This window comes from Pogoniulus pusillus, chromosome W (genome assembly GCF_015220805.1).
Source record: "Pogoniulus pusillus isolate bPogPus1 chromosome W, bPogPus1.pri, whole genome shotgun sequence".
Classification (NCBI taxonomy): Eukaryota; Metazoa; Chordata; class Aves; order Piciformes; family Lybiidae; genus Pogoniulus; species Pogoniulus pusillus.
The window spans coordinates 9,619,622-9,647,017 of NC_087308.1; the positions used below are offsets into that span (position 1 = coordinate 9,619,622).

Sequence of the window (27,396 nt, forward strand, 5' to 3'; positions counted from 1 at the left end):
AATAATCTTTTGAAATCTGAATAAGGATAACAAAAAGCAAATAAATTTATGCTTAACTTTTAAATTTACATTTTAATTTTATTCAGAGACCACGATGCAGACATCAGAGACTGGGTTGGACAAAGGTTCGACTGTGACTTTACAAGCATCTGTGGCTGTCCAGGCAGCAGTGACCACACAGGTAGTACAGCAGGTACCGGCTCAGCAACAGGTAGGTGTATGTTAATTTTGGCAAAACAAAGAACCTTGTCAAGACTGAATGATGCATTTCAACAGGTATTATGAAGAACTTGCAAAAGCAAGTGTTTTTCACTGTTTTATTCTATTTTATTTTGGTAGACCTAAAACAATTACATAAGCAGATGTACAGTTTTCAGAGTTTATTTCTTGAATTAGAATATCTGGCAATCATCAGAAAAATATATTCATGATTATTGTGATGGTTTGGGTGTTCCCTGCCACCCCACACTTTAGAAATCACCCAGACTAGACTCAGCTGGCTCTGGAAATATGAATGAAGCTTATATTTACAGCTAGCACAATATACAAGCAGATATTTACAGTATATACAGTTATATACAGAAATATACAAGGTAAAAGGTAATACAGAAGCACAACTCTCCTCCCAGAAACCTGAGTCCCCAGGAGGGGCTCTCAACCACCCCTTCACCTTCTCCCTACCCCTCTCAGCCTTACCCCAGTCCCAAGGACGAATAGAGGCACGGACAGAGGTTTAAAAAGCAAAGCAGGTTAGCCCAAAATGGAAGGTGAGGTCAGAGAGTAAGATGTAGCTCAGGCAGCAGCTCCAGTGAGAGTGAAAAAATGGTGCCCAGTGTGTGTTATCAAATGTTTCTGTTTTTTGTTCCCATACATCTCAGCAAGACTGTGAGCGAAGTAGACATCATCATTGTTTTCCTTTTACAGCCTATAATTTATTCCTTCCCACCAAAACATTTTAGCTAGCTTCAAACTAGCACAATTATAAAAGTAGATTTCTCTGAAATGTGTGCAATATCTCATTAAAATTACACTGATGAAAGTTATTCAGATTTTTTTTAAGTTGATAAGAAATATGGAATTTTTAAAATAAATACAATATAGATGTAAAAATGCAAAATCAGTGTAATTTTGTACTTCTAAGTTGGACTCCCTGAAGGTTCTTGCACAACTGCAGAAAGGTATTTGTAGTAAAACCATGTGTAATATGTCATCTGGATTTGCCAGAGAATTAAAGGGGCTTCTGAAGCAGCCAGCTGTGCTAGTTAGAAGCAAGCTGGAATGTTTTGGTAAAAGAACTTGATAACAGGCAGTGGAATGAAAAACATGGTGTCTCCTCTCACAGTTACTCTGAGAACTCTGAGAAGAAGAAAGATTTTTTTCTCCATTTTGTTTCTTCTTCTGACATTGCCTTCAGACCTAGTCACATCTCATTAACCTTGCTCCTACTAACCTTGCTCCCTAACCTCTTGGCCACGCCTCTCTTCTTCCTGAGAACTGGGGTAAGGTTGAGAGGGCCGGGGGAGGTGTTGGGGTGGTTTGGGAACCCCTCCTGGGGACTCAGGTTTCTGGGAGGGGAGTTGTGCTTTTGTTTTGTTTATCCTTTGTATATTTCTGTATATAATTGTATATAACTGTATATATTGTAAATAGCTGCTTGTAAATTCTGCTAGCTGTAAATAAATTGCTTCATCTATATTCCCAGAGGCCATCTGAGTTAGCTGGGGCAAATACAAAGTGTGGGGGGGTGGGTAAGAGCCCAAATCATCACACCAGCTCAGCACACACTTCTGTAACAATTAATCACGTGTGCAATCCTACCAACATTAGGAGGAGTGGTGCATGGGGAGACTGACGAGGAAGCGGAGTTGGAAAACATGAACTGAAAGTGAAAAGCTAAGATTTTTGTCCAAAACTCCTGTAGTATGTGTAATTTAGCTTGGAGTTTTTTGTTTGCTTTGGTTTGGTTTAGTGTTTTTTTTCACATTATTTGTTCCTGGTGGAAAGGACCTATAATGACCATCTGGTCCCATCTGCCTGACCGCTTCAGGGCTGACCAAAAGCACATTATTAAGGGCATTGTTCAAAAACCTCTTAAACACTGACAGGCATTGACCACCTCTCTAGGAATTCTGTTACAGTGTTTGGCCACCTTCTCAGTAAATATATATTTCCAAATATCTAGTCTGAACCTCCCCTAAACTATTTGACTTATTACCATTCATCCTGTAACAGGACATCAGAGAGAAGAGATCATCACTTCTCTCTCTACTTCCTCTCTATTCAGCTGTCAATGCTTTAGGTTCCTTGGGTGAAGCATGATGGTCTCCTTCAATGTAAGTTGGCTAACCCACTTTGCTTCTTAAACTAATAATAACTTGTTAAAGTATGCAAGTCTGTTTCTGTGCTAGTCTAAACTAAAAATTCTAGCATTTTGTTAAATTTAGTTTTAAAATTTCATGTGGTGATTTTTTCTCTGTGTTCTTTGCTGTTTAACTGCTTCATACATTTCACTGATAATTTTTCCTGGTATACAGACTCTATTCATAATGTCTCATAATTCCAATAAAACAGTTCTACTTATATTAGAATCACAGTATCACAGAATGCAAGATTGGAAGGATCATCCAGTACAACCTTTCCAGGTAATAGTCAAATGAGCTGGCCCAGCACCCTGTCAAGCTGAGTCTTAAAACTGTTCAATGTAGGGGAATCCACTGATTCCCTTGGGAGATGATTCCAATGTCTGACTGTTCTCATGGTGAAAAATCTTCTGGAGTCCAATCGGAATCTCCCCAGGAGTAACTTGTACCCATTACCCCTTATGCAAGGCATAAGCAAGCCTCTTTTTGGGCCTACAGGCCCTCCACGACACATATTTATAAACATTCATGAGGTCACCCCTCAGTCTCCTCTTCTCCAATCTAAAGAGCCCCAGCTCCCTCAGTCTCTCCTTGTAAGAGAGATATTCCACTCCCTTAATCATCTTTGTGGCTCTGCTCTGGACTCTTTCAAACTGTTCTATGTCCTTCTTGAACTGAGGAGCCCAAAACTGGACACAATATTCCAGATGTGGCCTTACCAGGACAGAGTATAGGGGGCAGAAAAACCTCTCTCGACCTACTAGTCACATCCCTTTTAATACACCCCCGAATGGCATTGGCCTTGTGATGGTTTGGGAGTCATCCACCCCTCCCCATGAATTCACCAGACTAGACTCGGTCTGCTGGAAGTTTAGGAATGAAGCTATATTTACAGCTTAGCATAATTTAGAAGCATATATATACACAATATACACAAATATTTACAGTTATATACAAGTTAAAAGTAATACAGAAACACAAAATCCCTCTCAAAACAGTCAGACTGCCAGGACGCTCCCAATCCAAGTCTCTTCCCCCCTTCCCCCTCTTTTCCTCCCCTCAGAAATAACCAGATCAATCCCCGTATATCTCACGTGATCAGTCTGGAGAGATCTGAGGTGAGATGACAAAAAGACGACAAGGAGGTTAGAGGGAAAAAAAAGGTTTGGAATAAAGAATTAAGGTAGATGCAACCACACAGACCACCAGAAGAACAACTGAGAACTGAGAAGTGTGTGAGAAGTGAGTGTCTTATATTTTGACTACTTGCTTTTCTCAGGAGAAGCATGAGCTTACACGGAAACATAGTTTACATAGGTCACCGTTGTTTTTCTTTCTTCTCACATCTAAGGATTTAATTTCTCTCAGTAAAATATTCCAATTAGCCTCAAACCATCACAGTCCACCCCTCCATATCACTCAGTGTTTTGCTGCGAACTATCTATCTATTCTAAACCAATATTTACAATAATGAATAGTACAAGTCCAGTTCATGATTTGTTCCAGCTATCTCAGATGTAGGTGATTCAAAAACTCAGAAAACAGGAAAAAGGTTGTCTTTTCACAGATGAGATGAGAACAGGGACTCCAAGGTGACATTGGATTTGTGTCCTCATACTGTAAATCGCCTTGTAGATTGTTTCATTGGACACCAGGTTGAGAACTATAGGGTTATAAAAATCCTCTGGGGACTAGAAGATTGTTATTCAATCCCATAATTCTGCTTTCTCTTTATAAACTCACAGCGAGGCCAGCTCACTCTCCTTTCCTCCTCCTCCTGCCCTGTGTGTCTGGTGGGAGCCACTTTCTAAGGAAAAACATGTAAGCAGTAGGCCTGTTTTGGGGCCTCCAGAGGCTTGTGTTTAGGCCTCTTGGATGGCAGAGGCAATGGGGGGGGGGAAGAATTGGAGCACTGGGGAGTATAGATATTTAGTTTTTAAGTTGGTGGAAATTTCAAGGGGGTTTGCCAGGGATGCAGTTATTGATTTTTAATGTCTGCTCTGTATCTCTCTCCAAATATAATTCTGTATTTTTTTCTCCAATTTCATTTGAGAGCTTAATTTCTGTTGGCTATCTTTAAAAAACACTACAGAATAATTGGTGGCCCGTACAGGGAACAAGATGGTTGCTGGTTTGCATAGTTTGAATTGGAGAAAATACAGAATTAAAGCTTAGGAAAAATGGTGCCTCTTAGTGAAGTTGGAATGGAGAAGGGTGCCCTAATGATAGCGTTTCCTCTGGCCAGTGAGGCAGTGGTGAGGATGGACACTCCTGGTCTGGTAGTAGTTCCTGTGAATGGAACTGATCTCGTTGTGATTTTCTTCCCTATTCTGCCACCTCCTTCTTGCCCACCACCAGATCCTCCTCCTTCTCAGTTGTCTGTTGAGAAGGTGGAGGGAGAGGTGCTGGGAAAGGTTAAAATAAATATCGAAGCAATTCTGTTTAGATTGGGGAAGGACTGGTGGTGTGGCAGGTTCACTTCTGAGTGTGCAGCTAGAGCAGAGGAACTGCAGGAACGAACTCTCAGGGGTGGTGCATGGCCTGGTACAAGAGACAAGAAGTATGGGACTCTTGCAGATACTGGAACTCATCTGTGACAAAGAGATGGAATTCCTCTGTGACGAAGGGATCTTCACTCCTGCATATGTAAAAAACAGAATGGAGCAACAGTTTGAAGGATTGAAGTGAACTGGACTTAGCTGCCCCATTTGACTGCCCCAGGGGTGGAGACACACCATTTGAGATGATTGTGGACTGAGCCAGATTGTGCCGAGAGGGACTCTTAAGAGAATCTGCAATGAGTAATTGAGACTTTGCAGTGGACAGTTGCTTGGATGCACGGACTGCAAAGAGTTGAGTGAGAATGGACTGGGACTGTCCATTATTTGATGTTGAGTGCTACTGAGCACAATGCAGAAGGAAATAGAGTTCCTTTGTTTGTGAAAAGAATTTGTTGGGAAAATTGTATGGGTGTTTTGTGCCTTTGGGTGGGGACACAACCTGTACAAGGGGTAGTTATTTCCTGGTGGGGGAAGTTGTTGCGGAGTGGAGTTTGTCTGGGTTTTGGGGAATGAAATGCGAGGCCGAATTTGAAAGAATTTAAATGATTTATTACTATAAACACTAGGAATCCCCTTCCCCAAACTTATTTATAACTATCCCACGTAAGTCCTTTATATGCGGTTGCGAATTAAATTACAGAATGACTATGTATAAGAAATCAGGAATTTAGCAACAGTTTGAAAGAATTTAGGAAGAGAGTTTGTGGCTTGAGAGAGTTCCACTGGAAGGCTTTGAGAGATTATTCTGGCTTTAGATCAAGTTTTCTCAGTTACTCACTGTCCGAATTCAGTTCTGAAAAGTTCTAAATATCGTGGATCAGGGCGCGCTGTCTGAGCTTCCACGGGTCCGAGCCAAGCTGGGTGCTGGCTTCCGTCCGGAGGCTGAAACAGATCGAAGCGCTGACTGTAACCGTGCCGTCCCGAGCCGTGTGGGGTGTGTGTGTGAGAGCGAGTGGTGCAAGCAAGGAAAAGGGTACTTTATTAAGGCAATGCAGCGTCTTTTATAGTGTTTCAGAAGAGGTGTGCCAGCCAAACTTGGGCTGACATACGTGAACAATACAGATTGGTTCAAAGTTATGAGTAATTCGCAGATAGGCTAATTTTCACCCAAAACAACCTGTGGTACCACCCCAGGGGTCAGCCCCCAGCAGGTGTGCGTAGGGTGCTCACAGTGTCTTAGACCCAAGGTCTTTTTCCCAAAACAAAATAGGTGTTTACAGCTTTATGTCCCTCTGGGGGAGAAATCTTCCCACAGCTAGAAACGGCAGTTTAGTCAGTTCCCAGGCAGATGGGTGATCGGGAGGGAAGTAAGGTTTCAACTCCTCGATTGATGGTCCTTTGAGCCACAATTTTATATAAATGAGGGCTCTGCAAGAGGGCTTTGTAACCCTTCACCACAGAAGTCCAGGACATGTATGTTGGTCAATGCAGGAAGGTGGTAAGATCAAGCGTGTTCTGCAAAGACGTTTTGATTTGGACTGAGACAGTGTGAGTTTAAAGTATGTACAAGTAGTTATTGACTTTCTTTCAGATAGTTAATGTCATCAGAGAAGTCCCATTCGATGAGAAGAGTTGTGTCCATGATCTGAGCAACCGATGGGTTTAAGAAAAAGCACCAGAAAGATGCATAATTTGCATGGCTCTGTTCACTATATAGATAATCTGTTTCTAGTTAGATGAGTAGTGTGATGAGCAGGAATTATGGGATTGAAAAAGGGATGGAATGTCCCAGGTTAAGAACTATAGGGTTGAAAAATCCTCTGGGAACTAGAAGACTGTTATCCAATCCCATAATTCTGCTATCTCTTTATAAACTCACAGCGAGGCCAGCTTGCTCTCCTTTCCTCCTCCTCCTGCCCTGTGTGTCTGGTGGGAGCCACTTTCTAAGGAAAAAACATGTAAGCAGTAGGCCTGTTTTGGGGCCTCCAGAGGCTTATGTTTAGGCCTCTTGGATGGCAGAGGCATTGGGGGGGGGAAGAATTGGAGCGCTGGGGAGTATAGATGTTTAGTTTTTAAGTTGGTGGAAATTTCAAGGGGGTTTGCCAGGGATGCAGTTATTGATTTGTAATGTCTGCTCTGTATCTCTCTCCAAATATAATTCTGTATTTTTTTCTCCAATTTCATTTGAGAGCTTAATTTCTGTCAGCTATCTTTAAAAACCACTACAAGTGCCTAGAACAGAAAATGCCTAATGGCTTGTATTATGCACTCCGAATGTAAACTCTCTCAGCTAAAGTTAGATTTCTCTGTGGAATACACTGGAGTTCACCATTCTCCTGCATTACTCAGTATGTATGACCAGGCCCTTCAGCAGAAACCACCCCTCGGACAGGTTTCCCTTCGCCCGAAGGAGAAAATACCCAAAGAGTTTTTCCTAACAGATTTTTTTCATATGCAACAGGAACTTTATCACCATCTACCATTTGGACCAAATCTCATTGTTGAGGTCCTGCTCTGTTTACAGAACTCCTACTATTTACCAACGAGGATGCTTGTGCTACATGCTTGTCCCAGTTTTTCAGAGTTCCACCCCCCATGGCTTTTAAGGATGTCTTCAGCAAACTATTTTAGCATTCAATCTTTCCTGAAGCTGGTACATAGTAGGGTATATGGTAGACCCACTCAATACCGTGCTCTTTGGCCCAGTTTTTCACAAGATTGTTCTTGAAATGAGTGCCATTGTCTGACTTGATTCTCTCTGGAGTTCCATGTCTCCACATAATTTGTCTCTGCAAGCCAAGAATGGTGTTACGTGCAGTAGCATGTGGAACTGGATAGGTTTCCAACCATCCAGTGCTGGCTTCTACCATCATTAGCACATACTGCTTGCCAGAACGAGATCGAGGTAAAGTGATGTAGTCAATCTGCCAGGCTTCACCATACTTGTACTTTGACCATTGCTCACCATACCATAAGGGCTTGATTCGCTTAGCCTGCTTAATAGCAGCACAGATGTCACAGTCATAGATGACTTGGGTGATAGCGTCCATGGACAAGTCAATTGACCCATCGCGTGCCCATCGGTATTTTGCATCTCTGCCTTGATGTCCAGGTGAGTCGTGGGCCCACCGAGCTAAGAACAGTTCACCTCAGTGTTTCCAATCAAGGTCAAGATCAGAGTTTGCATCAACTTGAGAAATCTTAGCAGCTTGGTCTGCCTGATGGTTTTGTTGGTGTTCTTCAGTGGCTTTGCTCTTGGGCATGTGTGCATCTACGTGCCGCACCTTCACTGGAATAAGCTCCAGTCATGCATCAATGTCCTGCCATAGATCAGCACACCAAATAGGCTTTCCTTTCCTCTGCCAACCATGCTTTTTGCAGTCTTTTAGCCAACCTCATAGAGCATTGGCTACCATCCATGAGTCGGTGTAGAGGTAAAGGATAGGACAATTCTCACATTCAGCCACAACAAGAGCAAGTTGGACAGCTTTTACTTCAGCGAACTGACTGGATTCTCCTTCTCCATCTCTCGCTTCAGTAATTCTCCTGGTAAGACTCCAGAATGCTGACTTCCATCTTCGCTTGTTCCCAACAAGATGACAGGAACCGTCTGTGAACAAAGCATTGTTCTTTTCATGATCAGAGAGATCACCATGGGGAGGAGCTTCTTCAGCATGGGTTATTTTCTCCTCTGGAGGTTTGGAACAGTCTGTGCCTTCTGGCCAGTTGGTGATCACCTCCACCAGACCAGGTCGATCAAGATTCCCCATTCGTGCTCGTTGGGTTATCAAAGCCATCCATTTAGACCAGGTTGCATCTGTGGCATGATGCAGTGATGAACCTTTGCCTTTGAACATCCAGTTTAGAACAGGCAATCTAGGAGCCAAAAGCAATTGTGACTTAGTTCCAATCACTACAGAAGCTGCTTTCACTCCTTCATAAGCTGCCAGTATCTCTTTCTCTGTTGGGGTGTAATTTGCCTCTGAACTTCTGTAGCAGCGTCCCCAGAAACCAAGTGGACGACCACGTGTCTCATTTGGAGCTCTCTGCCAAAGGCTCCAAGTTGGACCATTGTCACTGGCAGCTGTGCACAGAATGTTTTTAATGTCCAGACCAGGTCTCACAGGTCCCAAGCCCACTGCATGGACTACTTCTCGCTTGATCTGATCAAAGGCTGCTTGTTGTTCAGGTCCCCACTCGAAATTGTTTCTCTTACGAGTCACATCATGCAGAGGTTTGACAATTTGACTGAAACCAGGAATGTGTAGTCTCCAAAATCCCATTGCACCCAAGAAAGACAGAGCATCCTTCTTATTGGTGGGAACTGCCATGGTGGAGACTTTGTTGATCACATCCTGAGGAATGTGACGTCGACCATCCTGCCACCGCACTCCCAGAAACTGAATTTCTCTGGCAGGTCCTTTGGCCGGGTCTGACTTAATGGCAAACCTGCTTGCAACAGAATGTCAATGATTTTGTTACCTTTCTTGAAGACTTCCTCAGCAGTTTGGCCCCATACAATGATGTCGGCGATGAATTGGGTGTGCTCTGGAGCTTTACCTTTCTAAACGGTTGACTGGTACTGGATTCCTCTCCAGGTGAATGCAAACTGAGGCGTGCACTCTTTTGCTATAGGAATAGAGAAGAAAGCATTAGCAATATCTATGGTAGCATACCATTTAGCATCCTTCGATTCCAGCTTGTACTGGATTTCCAGCATATCTGGCACAACTGTGCCCATGAGTGGAGTCACTTCGTTGAGGGCACAAAAATCTACTGTCAGTTGCCATTCTCCGTTAGGCTTGCGCACAGGCCTGATGGGACTGTTGACAGGTGAATGAGCTTTCCTCAGTGTTAGCCTGACTTTCCAGTTGACGAACCAGCTGATGAATGGGCAACAAAGAGTCACGGTTAGTTCTGTACTGTCTGTGGTGCACAGTTTGAATAGCAATTGGCAGTTTCAGATCCTCTATGCCATGATGTCCCACAGCTGCAGATTCATATGAAAGTTCAGTTCTAATAGAAAATTTCAGTATATCATTCTCAGTCTCTACAGATGCTATTCCAGAAGCCCATTTGTGACCTTATGGATCTGTGAAATGACTTTGTCTCAAAAAGTCAATTCCCAGAATGCAAGGTGCATCAGGACCAGTTACACTAGTGTGTTGCTTCCACTCTTTACCGCCCAAATGTATTTCAGACTGCAACTCTTGAGATCCACCAGTGATTCCAGAAGTAGTGATAGACTCTGTCCCTTTGCAATTTGATGGCAATAAAGTACACTGAGCACAAACATTTAGCACAAGCTACCTGGTTGGTCAATAGTAGAGGTTCAGTAAACAGAGCAGGACCTGCACAATCAGACTTGGTCCAAACAGTAGACGGTGATAAAGTTCCTGTTGTACGTGAAAAGAATCTGTTAGGGAAAACTGTTTGGGTATTTTCTCCTTCGGGCGAAGGGAAACCTGTCCGAGGGGTGGTGTCTGCTGAAGGTCCTGGTCATACCTACTGGGTAATGCAGGAGAGTGGTGAAATCCAGTGTATTCCAGAGAGAAATCTAACCTTAGCTGAGAGAGTTTAAATTCAGAGTGTATAATACAAGCTGTTAGGAGTTTTCTGTTCTAGGTACCATCGGCATCCAATTAAAGAAATGTACAAGAGAATCTACAGTACATGAGCACGAACCCAACATCACCTGGGAGTCTCTGTTCTTGTCTTGTCTCATCTGTGCGGAGACAAACTGTTCTGAGCTTTTGAATCACCTACATCTGAGATAGCTGGAATGAAGTGTGAACTGAACTTGTAAAATTCATTAGTGTAAATATTGGTTTAGGTTAGTTCAGATAATTCGTAGCAATACTCCGAGTGAAGTAGACAGGGGTGGATTGTGCTAGTTTGAAGCTAGCTAGAATGTTTTGGTGAGAAAAACTATATCATTGGCTATGAAAGGAAAACAGTGGTGATGTCCACTTCCCTCAGAAGTCTCGCTAAGGAGTTCGGGAAGAAGAAATGAAAACATTAGATAACACTCTCGCCATTTTCACTCACTCTGCCTTGGGCTCTGACTGAGCTGCATCTCCCTGTGCTAGTTTGAAGCAAGCTAGAATGTTTTGGTAAAAGAACTAGATAACAGGCAGTGGAATGAAAACAATTGATGTCAACTTCTCTCACAGTCTCGCTGAGAACTCTGGGAAGAAGAAGTAAACTTTCTCCATTTTGTCTCTCACTCTTGCTTTTGCCTTAGACCGAGACACATCTTTCTAACATCACTGCTTTCTAACCCTGCTCCCTAACCTCTTGGCTGCACCTCTCTTCTTCCTGAGAACTGGGGTAAGGTTGAGAGGGGCTGGGGGAGGTGTTGGGGTGGTTTGAGAGCCCCTCCTGGGGACTCAGGTTTCTGGGAGGGGAGTTGTGCTTTTGTATTGTTTATCCTTTGTATATTTCTGTATATAATTGTATATAACTGTATATATTGTAAATAGCTGCTTGTAAATTCTGCTAGCTGTAAATAAATTGCTTCATCTATATTCCCAGGGTCCGTCTGAGTTAGCTGGGTCAAATTCAAAAGTGTGGGGGGGCGGGGTAACCCCCAAACCATCACACTCCCTAACCTCACCTTCCATTTGGCCTAACCCACCTTTGCTTCTAAACCTCTTGGCTGAACCTCTATTCTTCTTTTGGACAGGGGTAAGGTTGAGAGGGGCAGGGAGAAGGTGCAGGGGTGGTTGAGAGCCCCTCCTGGGGACTCAGGTTTCTGGGAGGGGAGTTGTGTTTTCTGTATTACCTTTTACCTTGTATATTTCTGTATATAATTGTATATATTGTAAATATCTGCTTGTATATTGTGCTAGCTGTAAATAAATAGCTTCAGTTATATTCTCAGAGACAGCTGAGTCTAGTCTGGGTGATTTCTAAAGTGTAGGGGGCGAGTAACACCCAAACCATCACAATGTGCTTTGTAACTTGAAGTCTGATACTCTTAATAAACAAATGGATCGCTTGGAAGCTTAACTCAAATTGAGTCGCCTCCGACTTTCCCAAATCCCGTGTACAGCTGGCCACAACCATACTGGTCTATGGGCTTGTTTACCGCGGCCCGCCGCAAGTAGTTGTCACGGAAGGTAGTTTGGGCGGATTAGGGGAAAATACGCGAAGGCTCACCAGCCTGGTTCGGCAAGAGTGCAGGACCCAGGCTAGCTCAGCTGAAACGCGCTTTCTCGCAGCCTTTTTTCTCCTCTTTTCTTGAGGCTCTCTCGATCTGAGGAGCCCAGAGGGAGGCAGGGAGCGGCAAGCAGGCGCTAAGTACTCGCAGGGAGCTGAGTCAGAGGGCGGTGCCTGGCGAGCGGCACATTTAAACGAGGAGCGGCAGAGGCGAAGCCACAGCCTGGTTCGGCAAGAGTGCAGGACCCAGGCTAGCTCAGCTGAAACGCGCTTTCTCGCAGCCTTTTTTCTCCTCTTTTCTTGAGGCTCTCTCGATCTGAGGAGCCCAGAGGGAGGCAGGGAGCGGCAAGCAGGCGCTAAGTACACGCAGGGAGGTGAGTCAGAGGGCGGTGCCTGGCGAGCGGCACATTTAAACGAGGAGCTCACTGTTGTCTCAGCTGAGCCCAGCGCGCGCCGCTGGTAAAAAAAAAAAAAAAAAAACACCACCACACCTAACAACTCGCAGCGGACCTTCAGGATAGCAGACATGGTTCGAATTAGGTCCAAGCTGTATAATAATTGTAAAACTGTGGGCACCCAAACAGAGCCCACCTGTAGGAGTGCAGGCGTCCAGACGTCTGGATGTGAGGAGTGCTGGAGCCTGGCACTCGACACAGGCAATGGCTGCATTAGGTGTGAGCAGATTGATTGTCTGCTTAACCTGGTGGCTGAACTCAAGGGAGAGGTGGAACGACTGAAGGCTGAAAGGGAAGGTACAAGAGAGCAACATGCTCTGCAGTCCCCCTTGCCAGAGGGAGATGAACAGAGCAACCAAGAAGAATGGATGCAGGTGCCTGCCAGAAGGGGCAAGACAAAACCCTTCCAGCCATCTTCACATCCCCAGCTGCCCTTACATAACAGATATAGGGCACTAGAGGTTGAGGATGAGGTGATCCTGGAGCAGGCAGAAGCATCACCGGCTGGGAGGGCAACCGAGACAAATCAGTTGCCCCCTCGCATCAGAACAAGTACCCAGAAGAAAAAGAGGAGGGTAATTGTTATTGGTGATTCCCTTCTGCAGGGAACAGAGGGCCCCATATGCCGGCCAGACCCCTTCCACAGGGAGCTCTGCTGCCTCCCTGGAGCCCGGGTCAGGGATGTTACCAGGAGGCTGCCTACTGTAGTGCAGCCCTCTGATTACTATCCCTTATTAGTTATATAGGCAGGGAATGATGAGATTTATAGCAGAGGGCTAAAAGCTATCAAAAGGGACTTTAAGACACTGGGGAAAGCAGTTGAGGGAGCAGGGGCACAGGTAATCTTTTCATCTATACCCTTAGTCACAGGCTGGAATACAGAGAAGAATAGAAAAGCATATTTGATGAACAAGTGGCTCAGAGGTTGGTGCATCCAACATAACTTTGGATTCTTTGATATTGGGGAACTTCATCTTGCCACAGGTCTGCAATCAGCAGATGGGACACAACTATCACAGAAGGGGAGAAGGACCCTGGCACATAAGCTGTCTGGGCTTGTTGAGAGGGCTTTAAACTAGAATGGAAGGGGGAGGGGGTTAAACATGACAGCACCAGAGATAAATCAAAGGGAATTGAGGATGGTAGGCTAGAGCTAGGAGTAAAAGCAGCAGCCCAGCTGAAGTGCATGTACACTAATGCACGCAGTATGGGTAACAAACAAGAGGAGCTGGAAGCCCTGGTGCTGGAGGAAAACTATGATATTGTCGCCATCACTGAAACGTGGTGGGATAGCTCACATGATTGGTGTGCTGTAATCAATGGCTACAGACTCTTCAGGAGAGACAGGCAAGGGAGAAAGGGCGGGGGAGTGGCTCTGTATATTAGGGATGCTCTGGATGTCGTGGAGGTAGAAATCAGGGATGATCAAGTTGAGTCATTATGGGTGAGACTTAAGGCGAAGGCCAACAAGGCTGATATCCTGGTTGGAGTCTGTTACAGACCACCCAACCAGGAAGAAGAGGTTGATTTATTACTCTTTAAGCAACTGGAGGCTGCCTCAAGATCACCTGCCCTTGTTCTGGTGGGCGACTTTAACCTACCAGACATCTGCTGGGACTTAAACACTGCAGAGAAGAAGCAGTCTAGAAGGTTTCTGCAATGTGTGGAAGACAACTTCCTATCCCAGCTGTTACGTGAGCCTACCAGGGGGGCAGCCCTGCTTGACCTGCTGCTCACAAATAGAGAGGGGCTGGTAGGGGATGTGGTGGTTGGAGGCTGCCTGGGGTCCAGTGACCATAAAATTATAGAGTTTTCAATCCATGGAGAAACCAGGAGGGGCATCAACAGAACCTCCACACTGGACTTCCGAAGGGCAGACTTCAGCCTATTTAAGGAACTAATTCAGAAAGTTCCTTGGGAAATAGCCCTTAGAAAACAAAGGGGTCCAGGAAGGTTGGACCTGCTTCAAGAAAGAACTCCTGAAGGCACAGGAGCAGGCAGTGCCACTGAGCCGGAAGATGAGCCGACGAGGGAGGCAGCCAGGCTGGATGGGCAGGGAGCTGCTGAAGGAATTAAAGATTAAAAAGAGAGTGTATCACCTTTGGAAAAGAGGGGAGGTGTCCCAGGAGAAGTTCAAGGAGGTTGCTAGGTCTTGTAGAGGAAAAATTAGAGAGGCAAAAGCCCACTTGGAGCTCAGGCTGGCCACGGCTGCCAAGGAAAATAAAAAGTGTTTCTTTAAATATATGAATGGCAAGAGAAGGGCCAAGGACAACCTCCAGTCCTTACTAGATAGAGATGGGAACATAGTGACAAAGGATGAGGAAAAGGCAGAGGTGCTTAACACCTTCTTTGCCTCAATCTTCACTAGTGGGACAGTGTGCTTGTTTGAAGCAAGCTGGAATGTTTTGGTAACAGAACTAGATAACGGGCAGTGAAATGAAAAACAATTGTGTCTACTTCTCTCACAGTCACGCTGAGAACTCTGGGAAGAAGAAAGACTTTTTCTCCATTTTGTTTCTCACTCTTGCTTTTGCCTTAGACCTGGTCACATCTCATTAACCCTGCTCCTACTAACCCTGCTCCCTAACCTCTTGGCCGCACCTCTCTTCTTCCTGAGAACTGGGGTAAGGTTGAGAGGGCCGGGGGAGGTGTTGGGGTGGTTTGAGAGCCCCTCCTGGGGACTCAGGTTTCTGGGAGGGGAGTTGTGCTTTTGTATTGTTTATCCTTTGTATATTTCTGTATATAATTGTATATAACTGTATATATTGTAAATAGCTGCTTGTAAATTCTGCTAGCTGTAAATAAATTGCTTCATCTATATTCCCAGGGTCCGTCTGAGTTAGCTGGGGCAAATTCAAAAGTGTGGGGGGGCGGGGTAACCCCCAAACCATCACAGACAGGTTGTCTCCAGGACAGCTGGACTCCTGAAGTGGTGGATGGAGTCAGGGACCAGTACAGTCCCCCTCTAATCCATGAGGAAGCAGTAAGGGACCTGCTGTGTCATTTGGATCCTCACAAGTCCATGGGACCGGATGGAATCCATCCTAGGGTGCTGAGAGAGCTGGCAGCTGAGCTGGCCAAGCCACTCTCCATCATTTATCAGCAGTCCTGGCTCACTGGAGAGGTCCCTGAAGACTGGAAGCTGGCCAATGTGATTCCCATACACAAGAAGGGTCGTAAGGAGGAGCCAGAAAACTACAGACCTGTGAGCCTGACCTCAGTGCCAGGCAAGGTCATGGAACAGGTCATCTTGGGTGCCATCACAAAGCACCTACAGGATAGCCAAGGGATCAGGCCCAGCCAGCATGGGTTTAGGAAGGGCAGGTCCTGCCTCACCAACCTGATCTCCTTTTATGATCAGGTTACCCGCCTGGTGAATGTGGGGAAGGCTGTGGATGTAGTCTACTTGGACTTCAGCAAAGCCTTTGACACTGTCTGCCACAAGAAGCTCCTAGCCAAGCTGGCAGCTCATGGTTTGGACAGATTCACTCTGTGCTGGATCAAGAACTGGCTGGATGGCAGAGCCCAGAGAGTGGTGGTGAATGGTGCCACATCCAGTTGGCAGCCAGTCACTAGTGGTGTTCCCCAAGGATCAGTGCTGGGCCCAGTCCTGTTCAATATCTTTATTGATGACCTGGACAAGGGGATTGAGTCCAGCATCAGTAAGTTTGCAGATGACACCAAGCTAGGAGCAGGTGTTGATCTGTTGGAAGGTAGGAGAGCCCTGCAGAGGGACCTGGACAGGCTGGATGGGTGGGCAGAGGCCAATGGGATGAGATTTAACAAGGCCAAGTGCAGGGTTCTGCACTTCGGCCACAATAACCCCAAGCAGTGCTACAGGCTGGGGACTGAGTGGCTGGAGAGCAGCCAGGAGGAAAGGGACCTGGGGGTACTGATAGATAGTAAGCTGAAGATGAGCCAGCAGTGTGCCCAGGTGGCCAAGAGAGCCAATGGCATCCTGGCCTGCATCAGGAACAGTGTGGCCAGTAGGACAAGGGAGGTTATTCTTCCCCTGTACTCAGCACTGGTCAGGCCACACCTTGAGTACTGTGTCCAGTTCTGGGCCCCTCAATTCAAGAAAGATGTTGAGGTGCTGGAGCATGTCCAGAGAAGGGCAACGAAGCTGGTGAGGGGCCTGGAACACAAATCCTATGAGGAGAGGTTGAGGGAACTGGGCCTGTTTAGCCTGGAGAAGAGGAGGCTCAGGGGTGATCTTATTACTGTCTACAACTACCTGAAGGGGCATTGTAGCCAGGTGGGGGTTGGCCTCTTCTCCCAGGTAACCAGCAATAAAACAAGGGGACACAGTCTCAAGTTGTGCCAGGGTAGGTATAGGCTGGATGTTAGGAAGAAGTTCTTCACAGAGAGAGTGATTTCCCATTGGAATGGGCTGCCCAGGGAGGTGGTGGAGGCACCGTCCCTGGGGGTGTTCAAGAAAAGACTGGATGAGGCACTTAGTGCCATGGTCTAGTTGACTGGCTAGGGCTGGGTGATAGGTTGGACTCGATGATCTTGGAGGTCTCTTCCAACCTGGTTGATTCTATGATTCTATGATTCTATAGTTCAAGTGATTTATTGCTCAAACACGGAGATCCCCCCCCCAAACTAAATTCCCCACGTGAATTCTTTTAGGTTTGATGTTGTAGAATAACATTTCAGAAAATAGCAAATGAAAGAGAGTCTGTGATTTCTTTAGAGTTCTTTTGAGTCTTTAAAGTTAGTCTTTAGGTGAGGAGTTCTTTCCTTGGTTTACTCACGATTCAGTGGTTCAGATTAGCAGGATTCGAAGTTTGGGCGGTGTCCCTTTGTTCGTCAGGATCGGGCCCAAGCAGGTTTCAAGCCTCTGCAGGCCCCTCGTCGGGCAGGGCCAATCAGGAACGAGAGGTCACCGGGGCAGGAACGAAGCAGGCAGGCAGGCCAGCGAGTGAGCAGGTACAGGAGCAGGTACCAGCAAGCTCCCGATCCAGGAAGGCACACCATTTTTATAATGTTCAAAAGAGGTGTAACCCTCCAGTCCAGGCTATTTTACGTTATTCTTACAGATTGGCACAGAGTTATAATCAATTCATACAACTGGACAATTTCTACCAAAACAATTTCTAAGACCACCCCAAGTTCGGCCTACACCAGGTGTTGAGCGGGCATGAGAACTGCCATTCCCCCTAACCAAAACAGTGACCGTTGTTTACCTTTTATCTCGACTAGGGAGAGACTTTCTCATGGGACTGAAGGATTGTTTTGGTTTTGCGAGGCTCTTGGCATTAATGTGAGACACTATAACTTTCACAACAGGGAGGCCTGCTAAGGGGTTCTGCTACTCTCCAAGACAGCATGTAGTGCGGCCTGCAACATCTTGCGCACTGAACAGTGGGATCTGACCCCCCCCCCTTCGGGTTCACGCAACTAAGAGGCTTGACCTTCCTCCGCAGCTGCAAGTTCTGCTTATGGGGGATGTGAAGACGGCTGACGAGAGAGAAGGGGTGAGGGAGACCAGCCGTTATCGATCCCTGCCCCGAGGATCAGCTAAATTCGTGCATGACTAGAGAGGTAACTAGATTCTGCCCCTGATCAGGGCGGATGGATGGGGAGGAGATGGGGTCTACACTCAGCAAGGAACAAGAGGCAGTAGTGAAGCTCCTCCAATGTTTTCTCTCTAAGAGAGGTTTATCGTATGATGGTCAGGCATTACGGGCCCTGTTTCGGTGGGCAAAAGAACATTCTCTGCTCCCTGGAGTGGAGGCAGCTTTTGAAATGGTCACTTGGGAGGCTATGGGACAAGCCCTAAAAAAAGAGGTGACTGAGGGCTCCAAAGATGGTGAAAAACTCATCCTTCTGTGGTGATTGATCTTTGACACCCTGACAACTGTCAAGGGTGACCAGGCAGCTGCCACTTCTGTGTTTGCAGGTCTTACTCCCCAAGGGAGCGATGGGGCCTCTGGTACTCCAGCCCCCTTATCAACTACTTCACAGCTGTTTCAAATACCTTCTGCCGCTCTGCTGCCTGCTTCAGGAGGGTCTCGATTGAGCAAGATGAAAGCATGAAAGGTGGAGGCAAAGAAGGGGAGGAGGAAGTGACCAGTGCCGCGGGCACCTCCATCATCTTCGTCCGAGATCTCTGACAGCGAACAGGACATCCCCCCCCACCGTGGTGAGCAACCCCCCAGCAACAACGTCTCTGAAGGAAACTCGGCATTTGTACTTTGCCTTGCCACCCTCCACACCTCCGATGCTGGCCAATCATCCCCACGAAGCCTAATCCCCCGAGCTGAGAAGCACACAGCTACAGGACCTTCTTGACAGACTTCAGAAGTTGGAAGCCAGGGACGAACCGTCGGGCAAAGTGGATGAGTATAATGTGGGTCCTTTGACAGTGCACCCCACCCCTCCCCCATTAAACCCTGTGATGCCTGCCCCAGGGGCCCATCCCCTGACCCTTAATGCCCCATCGCTCGGGACAGGGGCCACAGGACCTGTTGTTATAGGCCATCCAGTCACCAGGTGGAAAGGAGTTATTAGGCATGCCCTTGTGGAGGGTGAAATACTCCCATCAGCCTATCCGGTGGTTACAAGCCCCCAGGGTGGAGGACAGCGGGTGACGGTAGAATGGAAGGTAATTGAAAGAGCTAAGCAGGTAATATCATCTTACGGGTCGGCGTCCCCATTTACCCAGTCGCTGCTGCAACACTTCTTCACAGCTCAGCTACTGACGCCGTACGACATCCAAATGTTTGTAAAATCTGTACTTAGTCCCTCTCAGCAATTGTTATTTTACCACAAATGGAGGGAATTATGTGAGAGTGCTGCGGCCATGCCCCGTCAGAACACAGACCATTCATACAGAGTTCAATCGCAGATGCTTTTGGGGTCTGGGCCTTTTGCAAATGCAACCTTTCAAGCAGGCTTTCAAACAGAAGTGCTGCAATTAGCTCAACAGCTGGTGCACTCAGCCTTGTTAACTATTCAAGACCCTGCACCTTCTACACCCGCTTTCACTAATATAAGTCAGGGTGACATGGAAAAGTATTCAAGTTTCCTTGACCACTTACATCAAAGTATCATGAACAATCTGGACTTAACTGAGGAAGTGAAGACCAAAATGTTTGACCTGTTGGCTTTCAATAATGCTAATGAGAAAACAAAGACAGTGTTAAGCACTCTGCCAAAAGGCGCTGGTCCCGCTCAAATGCTGGAGGCTGCCAAGTGCCGGAAGATGTCGGACAAGACGGCTTGCATACCCCTGGCAGTTAAAGCTGCCATGAAACCCCTTGTGTACGACAAATGCAGGAGGGAGCAAGACAAGGACAAACAATGCTTTAATTTGGGCAGGTTTGGACATGTTAAAACCCAGTGCTTTGACCATCCGAGAGGGGTTCAGAGCAAGAACCCACCGCGCTGTGATATCTGCATGAAAACTACTTACTCCACATCCAAATGCAAGCACAAGGGAAACGCAGCGTGGAGCACGGGTCACCCATGCGCTATGATAAAAATTCGGGGTCCCTGGACAGCAGCTGCTCAGCCACAGCAGGAAGTGCCAGAGTGGACGTGGCAACAGCAGTAGATATTACTCTAGTTGATGTCACCCTGACAGGCCCACTTGGACATGGGCTGAGCGCTCTGATGCTAGGACACTCATCTACTACTAGGCGAGGAATTTTTGTGCTGCCTGGAGTGATTGACGCTGATTATGCGGGCATCATAATAATCATGATTTATACCTTGACTCCTCCTGTTTTCATTCTGGCAGGGACTAAGCCCAGTTTGTGCCTTTCAGAGCATGCATTCCAGTGAGTGAAAACAAAGTTCGGGGAGCTGAGGGTTGTGGATCGACAGGGGTTCCACAAATCCTTTTCGCTACCGACATAAGGGATGGAAAACCGGAGGAGTCGGTGAAGCTTACTAATCAACTTGGGGAATCTATTCACCTGAGAATGATCCATGACACAGGAGCCGATGTAACTGTTGTACCCCATACAGCGTGGCCCCATTCATGGCCCTTAGGTGATGCTCTGACAGGAGTCTTTGGAGTGGGTGGGGTCCAAGCCGCTCAAATTAGCGAACATCCAATTTCTTTCAAATTTAGGGATGGGGCAGTAGTGTCCACACGACCATATGTTCTCGCTATTCCGATTGCCTTGATTGGACAGGACTTACTGAGCCAAATGAATGCGCGACTTGTCACTCAGCCCCATTTTCAGGGGCAGCCGCTGGCGACGAGCAGCCAATCTTAAAAATGTCCTGGAAGACAGATCAACCTGTGTGGGTCGATCAGTGTTTGCTAAAGCAAGACAGGCTGCAGAAAATCCACGAGCTGATACATGAGCAATTGCTAGCAGGGCACATAGTGCCATCTACCAGCCCTTGGAATGCCCCCATCTTTACTGTCCCTAAGAAGAGTGGCAAATGGCAATTGCTGCACGATTTGAGAGCCGTCAATGCAGTAATGCATGATATGGGGACATTACAGCCAGGGTTATCATCCCCTGTTACGATACCACAAAATTGGCAACTGTTGACAATAGACCTGAAGGACTGTTTTTTTACGATCCCACTCCACCCGCTGGACGCGGAATGGTTTTCCTTTACAGTGCCATCAGTGAACAAAGCTGCTCCTGCTAAACGATACCATTGGGTGGTTTTGCCCCAGGGAATGAAAAATTCGCCGGTCATGTGTCAAACCTTTGTAGATTGGGCTTTACAGCCTGTTAGAATGCAATTCAGGACCCTGCTGATTTGTCACTACATGGACGATATACTGATAGCTGGAAAATCTTTTGACACAAAAGATGTGTTAGCTCAATTAACTGCAGTCCTATCAGAATGGGGGTTGATCATAGCCCCAGAAAAGGTTCAGCAGACTCCACCGTGGCAATACCTCGGGTGCATGATATCGGGGACATATGTGTCTCCAAAGAAATTAGAGTTGACATTGGATATTTCAACACTAAACGATGTCCAAAAACTGGTAGGGGAATTCCAATGGGTGCGTACATTGTGTGGTATCACGAATGATGATATGGAACCACTCATTCGACTTTTAAGAATGTCCTCACAGGTGAATGTAAAGAGATGCTTGGGGAGCGATCAGGAAAAAGCCTTGCAAATAATATCAAGTAAAATACAAACTTCCCATGCAGCACGGGTAGTGGAGGGCTACCCCATCGATTTAATGGTAATTAACTCTAGCAACAGCCAGCAGCATCCCTATGCCCTCATCATGCAATGGGTCAAGGATGTTCCAAACCCTCTAAAAATCCTGGAATGGGTTTCGCCCATGGAAGACCATTTTGACACATCCAGAAATATTTGCTCAATTGATCATCAAAGGGAGATCTCGAGTCATAGACATTAGTGGCAATGATCCAGAAACTATTTATGTTCCAATTGCCCTGGACTATTTGAACTGACTTTTAGGCAATTCTATAGAACTCCAAGCTGCTGTTTCTGACTGGAGGACTGATAAGAAACACCTATCCTGCGCACAAACTCTTGGCCCTGTTAACCGATCACCGCGTAGAACAGAGGCCCATTCGATCTGAAAGCCCAGTACAAGGTTTAACAGTCTTTAAAGATGCGGGAAAAAAATCTCGCAAAGCAGTTGCAACTTGGGTAGGTCAGGATGGGTGGACAGAACACATTCTGTCGTCATCATCACAGGATTGTGGTGGAGGGGCTGCAGCCCCAAAACTGAGGCCTCTACATGCCTCTACATGCCTGGACATATTTTTCAGTCAGGACCTATGGCAGTAAACAGGTTGTGTAACAAACGCACACCCAGTCCGTGTACCCCTGGGCTCTGCCCAGGTGATCCCCTATTGGGAGGGTCCAGGCAAACAGCTTCTGCCTATTAAGGTGAGGTTTGGGCTTACTGCCAGCCTGATTGGTCACTTTAGATGGCCAAATGAGCCACGAATCTAGGCTCAGAGTCTATAAAGAGGAGTGCAAAGGAGCACCACGTGTTCAGAGTGTTCAGAGGTTCAAGCTCAGCTCTCTGATCCACATAGCAGTCCTGACCTGCTTGCATGGCCTAGACACAGGATCAGGCCCTCACTTGCATACTTTCCAAGGCTCAGCCCTCTTGCATTGATCTCAAGGCGCAGTTAAGCTGTCTGCATACCCTTTGAGAAGCAGAGCACATGCACGCCTGCACTTGATACATATATGGGGAGCCGAGAGCTCCCTGCCTAAGCCTAGAGCAGCCGTACATACTGGCTTGCTATCTTGCATTTATCTATGGAGCTCAAGTCTCCCTGCAGCCCGGCATATACTGCTTGCCTGCTGCCCTGTAAACATGGAGAATGCAGGTCAGCAGACCTTATAGATTGTCTGTGAAACCACAAACACAACCTGCTAGCTGTTAGAAGACCGTGTCAGAGACTGCACGGACAAATCCTCCTCCTGTACCTGGAAATCCTGCCAGCTGACCATCCCTGGACACACGGCATCCAGAAGAATCAGCAGCACCGAGGCAGACCACTTCACACCAGGAGAGAAGGTCAGAGAAATCCTGTTTACCCCAGAGACTGGGAACACTTATCATTTCTCTGCAAGCTGGGACAGATTCCAGCCTCACCAAGACCTGAACACTGGGCACACGCTGTGACACAATCCCGGGAGGGTGATTAATAATTAAGCAAGCTTTAAGAGCCACATTTAAGCAAACTTTAATTCCTTTGTAAAATAAGTTACCTCTGTCTGAAGAGCACACACAGTTTCAGCCCTTGCTAGGCAAACAGTATAGATGTTAAGAGGCATTAAGCCTAAGGGAATCTTTCTCTCTGTCTATAGTTGTTGATAATTTGATATTTCCATTTAATAATCTAATCCCTGTACATAAATATATCATATCCCTACTGTTTTCATAATCTTACACAAAAGAACTTGATTACATAGTGGTTGGGGGTGGTACAAATTTGTAAATATTAATTTTAATAAATAATTTAATAAAAAATTTAATACCACCTCAAATCAATTTCTCACCTTCCCCTAATAAGGAAGGAATAAGAGAAATCCCCTCTGTCGTGGAACACAGTTTCGCGGCAGAATTTATAGGGGAAACACGCGAGGCGTTGACTATTTTATCAGTGATTTATTGCAAAGAATGCGAATTCCCTCTTCCCGAAACTACACCACCACTGTGAATTCTTTTGATTGAGGTCAAAGTAACATTTCCGAAAATGGCAAATTAAAGAGTCTATGATGTTTAAAGAGAGTTCTTTCGAGTCTCTGAGGTTTGAGTTAACAGTTCGCCAGCTACTCACAGTCTGTAGTCTGTGGCTTGGTAGGGAGTCCCTTTCTCCCGATGAGGGTCCAGGCATGCAGGCTTTAGCCTCTGCGACTCGGGGTCCGCCCGAGGCGAGGCTGTATCGGCGAGCAGTTTGTTGTTGTTAGAAGTCCAGGAAAAAACCAGAAAGGCTGGAAAAACCCAGAAGGCTAGGCAAGGGAAGGGAAGAGCACAAGGGCAAGGGCGAGCCTCGATCCTGGCCTGTCCACCATTTTTATAATGTTCCAAAATAGGACTAGCCCACAATTCAGACCACTTCTACGTTGTTCACATACATTGGTAAAAAACAGTAAGCAATTTATATAATTGGATAATATTACTCAAACAATATAAAGACCACTCCTCAGGCCAGCCCACCTGCAGGTGCTGGGCAGGTCTGAGAATGTCGTTTCTACTTAACCAAAACAATACCCTGTTGTCTGGAAAGCAAGGCCAAGTGAAAAGGAAACATGGCCAGTGTTTACCTTTCACTTACCCTGGGGAGAAATCTTCCCATGGGACTGAAAGATTGTTTTGGTTTTTTCGATGCTTCTGCTTGAATGTGAGGCACCAGAAACTACACAATATAGCAAAAGCTTAGAGAGCCTTTGCTACTCTCCATGACATACTCCACCCCCTGGCTCACATTAAGCCAAGAATCGAAAAAGCAAAAATGAAATACAACTTATAATTAACTCTTAACACAACTAATACATAAGCATAACTCTAATTCAAACTAATTTAATACTTATGCCCACCCCCCTGAATAAACAAAACTTTATCGAATATTTACAAAGCAGAAAACCTGGTATATGCAAAAGCAGTTCAGAAGTCTGGGAGAATCCATCGTGCACTGATACGATGAGTCTTCCCACTTACATCAGTAGCTTCCCAAGCATACAACCCAATTGGTTTTGTCAGGGTCATAGGCACAACTCCAATTGAAGGTAAGTTTACCATTACTGGTTGTCCCACCTGTAATTTGTGTAATGACTGTTGAGAGTGCTGAGATTTATCTGGTGGATGACTAACATTCTCCACTGGATTGTCAGGACAAAATGCCCTTATTTTAGGACTACCATAATTACCCCATCTGTTGTTCACAATGAAAACTGCGTATGGCAAGCGTTTATCCCAGTTACCTTTGGATACTATGGCATGTTTCTTAACCAGAGCATTTGTTCTCTCTACAATACCATTAGCTTGAGGATAATAGGGAGTATGGAACACCCATGTAATCCCTTCACCCTTAGCCCAGTCTTGTACAGAAGATGCTGTAAAGTGAGATCCATTATCACTTTGGATGTACTCTGGCATTGGTAAGACACTAAACCACTGCTTCAAGACCTCAATAGTTTGGGCTCCTGTGGCAGCACTAGTTGCTGTAGCCATGACTAATCCTGAAACCACCTCCACCCCCACCAGTATGTATTTCTTCCCGTGTGAGGGCTTTAAAGGACCCACATAGTCAACTTGCCATGTGCTCCATAACCTTTTGTCCTCTCTGATATGCTGTGCTGGAGCTAGATTGGGATGATTTGTTTTAAGCCTTATTCTGCACTGTGGACAAGATGAAATGAGTTCCTTACAGGTACTCATAGAAACTGGCCACCCTCTAGACCTACACTTGAAGTAAAGGTCTGCTTTTCCTGAATGACCTCTTTTAATATGAAGCCACTCAGCTAATCTCCACCATTCTCCTTTGTCCTCATCCACTATGTTGATCTTTGCCAAGAAATCAGCTTGATTATTCCAGGTGGTAGCTGGTGTTTGCTTTTTGGAATGCCCTTCTACCCAACCAACTTTGAGGGGTCTGGATCGGCCAATCTCTAATAGCCTTTTCCAGTCTTCGACTCTCCAGACTTCCGCACCTGACACCTTCCACTGATTCGCTTCCCACTGGCAAATCCACTCAGTGGCGCCTTTGAACGTGGAATAAGAATCAGTGTAAATAGTTGTTGCTCCCTTCTCGGCTGCTATTATAAGAGCACGCAACTCCCCTACCTGCGCACTGCCATCACCTTCTTCAGTGATGGTCTGGCCTGTAGCAATCTCCAAGGCAGCGGCTTTGTAGTGCCACTTCGCCCCTACCCTCCGAGAGGATGCATCTGTGAACCACACTCCCGATTTGTCGGAGTCTGCGGTCATCTCAGGGGCTACCTGAATAGGAGAAGGCTTATATGGCTGACTAAGCAGAGCTTTATCAGGATTTATGGGTTGCTGAAGTTTGGATACCTTTGTAGGTCCCTCTTTCAGCGGCATCAGCTGTGAAATTCCCTCTAAGTAGGCATACCACTTTCTAACAGTAGCCTTTTGGGCAATTCCTTCTGGTGGAGGAGATCCTTTAAGGATCGCTTTTAGCAGAGGAAATGGGCCTTGCACCACAACATCTTGTGCAGTACGAAGCTTTTCTGCTTCCTTAACAGCTCGAGTTAGGGAAAGAAGTCCCTTTTCCCAATCCGAGTACCGAATTTCGGCCTCTTTGAATGCTGTTGATGAAAACATGAGAGCTCTACTAGGACCATTGGGTCCTCTCTGGAAAATTCCACAGTATGAGGCATTCGCAGAAAAACCCCATTCAGCCCTCAGGGCATCTTTTGGGTGTAAGGGCCCCAACTTCTGATATGCCTTTAGTTCGTCCTTGAGAAACCTCAGGCTATCAGAATGTTCTGGAGTCCAATCCCAATGCTTGTTCTTCTTAAGCAAATCATACAGAGGACGGGCAATTACAGAGAAACCTGGAATATGTTTCCTCCAGTAACCCAGAGTACCCAACAACTGTTGTAACTCTTTTCTATTTTGGGGTATTTGGCCCTTTTCAATGCTCTGAAGAGTGTCATCTGGTACAGACACTGCACCTGCTATCCACCATGATCCCAGGAATTTTACCTCTTGACTCGGACCTTGACACTTTTCCTTTGGAATGGTCAAACCCTGGTTAGTCAACAGTTCTCGGATGTTCTCAGCCACTGCACCAACTTGCTCCTTGTCATTCCCTCCCACCAAGATATCATCAATGTAATGGTACATCTTAACATCCTTAGGAAGTTGAACAGTGTCAAGCAAAGCTGCAAGTGCATTGTGTGCAATGGTTGCGCTGTGTTTGTACCCTTGTGGAAGACGGTTGAATGTGTACTGAATACCTTGCCAGGTAAAAGCAAACTGCGGTTTGTCCTCTTCTCTCAATGGCACCATGAAGAACATGTCCTTCACGTCTAGAGTCGCCATCCAGGTGTGAGAAGCCGCTTGGATTGCTGTCACTGTGGATGAAAGACTAGGAACTGCTGCAGTAAGAGGAGGAGTGTTACTATTTAGCTTCCGGAAATCTACCGTCAATCTCCATCGGCCATTCGATTTTCGGACTGGCCAAACAGGTGAATTGTAAGGAGAATGAGTTCTAGTGATAATCTGTCTCTTCTCAAGATCAGCTATCACTTCAGTGATACCTTGCTTAGCTGCAGCTGGCAATGGATACTGTGCAACACAAGTAATGTGTGACTTTGGCAATGGAGGAGCTGTTTGCAATAAGCAAACACAAGTACGAACTAACCTTTGCCTCTTTTTCCTCACCTCATAAGCACCAAAGCTCCATAATGTTCCGTCAGGAAGATGCCATCTTCTACCTGCTAGAACATCAAATCCAAGGATATTATGTT

General features: G+C 46.1%; 1 long non-coding RNA gene across 1 annotated transcript in view; it reads right to left on the reverse strand.

The window, feature by feature from the left end:
* LOC135192837 (uncharacterized) overlaps positions 1 to 27,180 on the reverse strand; it is a 237,699-nt gene extending 210,519 nt beyond the window's left edge. The window contains exon 1 of the long non-coding RNA XR_010309041.1: positions 26,884 to 27,180. This is a non-coding gene — a long non-coding RNA (uncharacterized LOC135192837). The remainder of the gene's footprint in view (positions 1 to 26,883) is intronic.
* Positions 27,181 to 27,396: the final 216 nt, after the last annotated feature.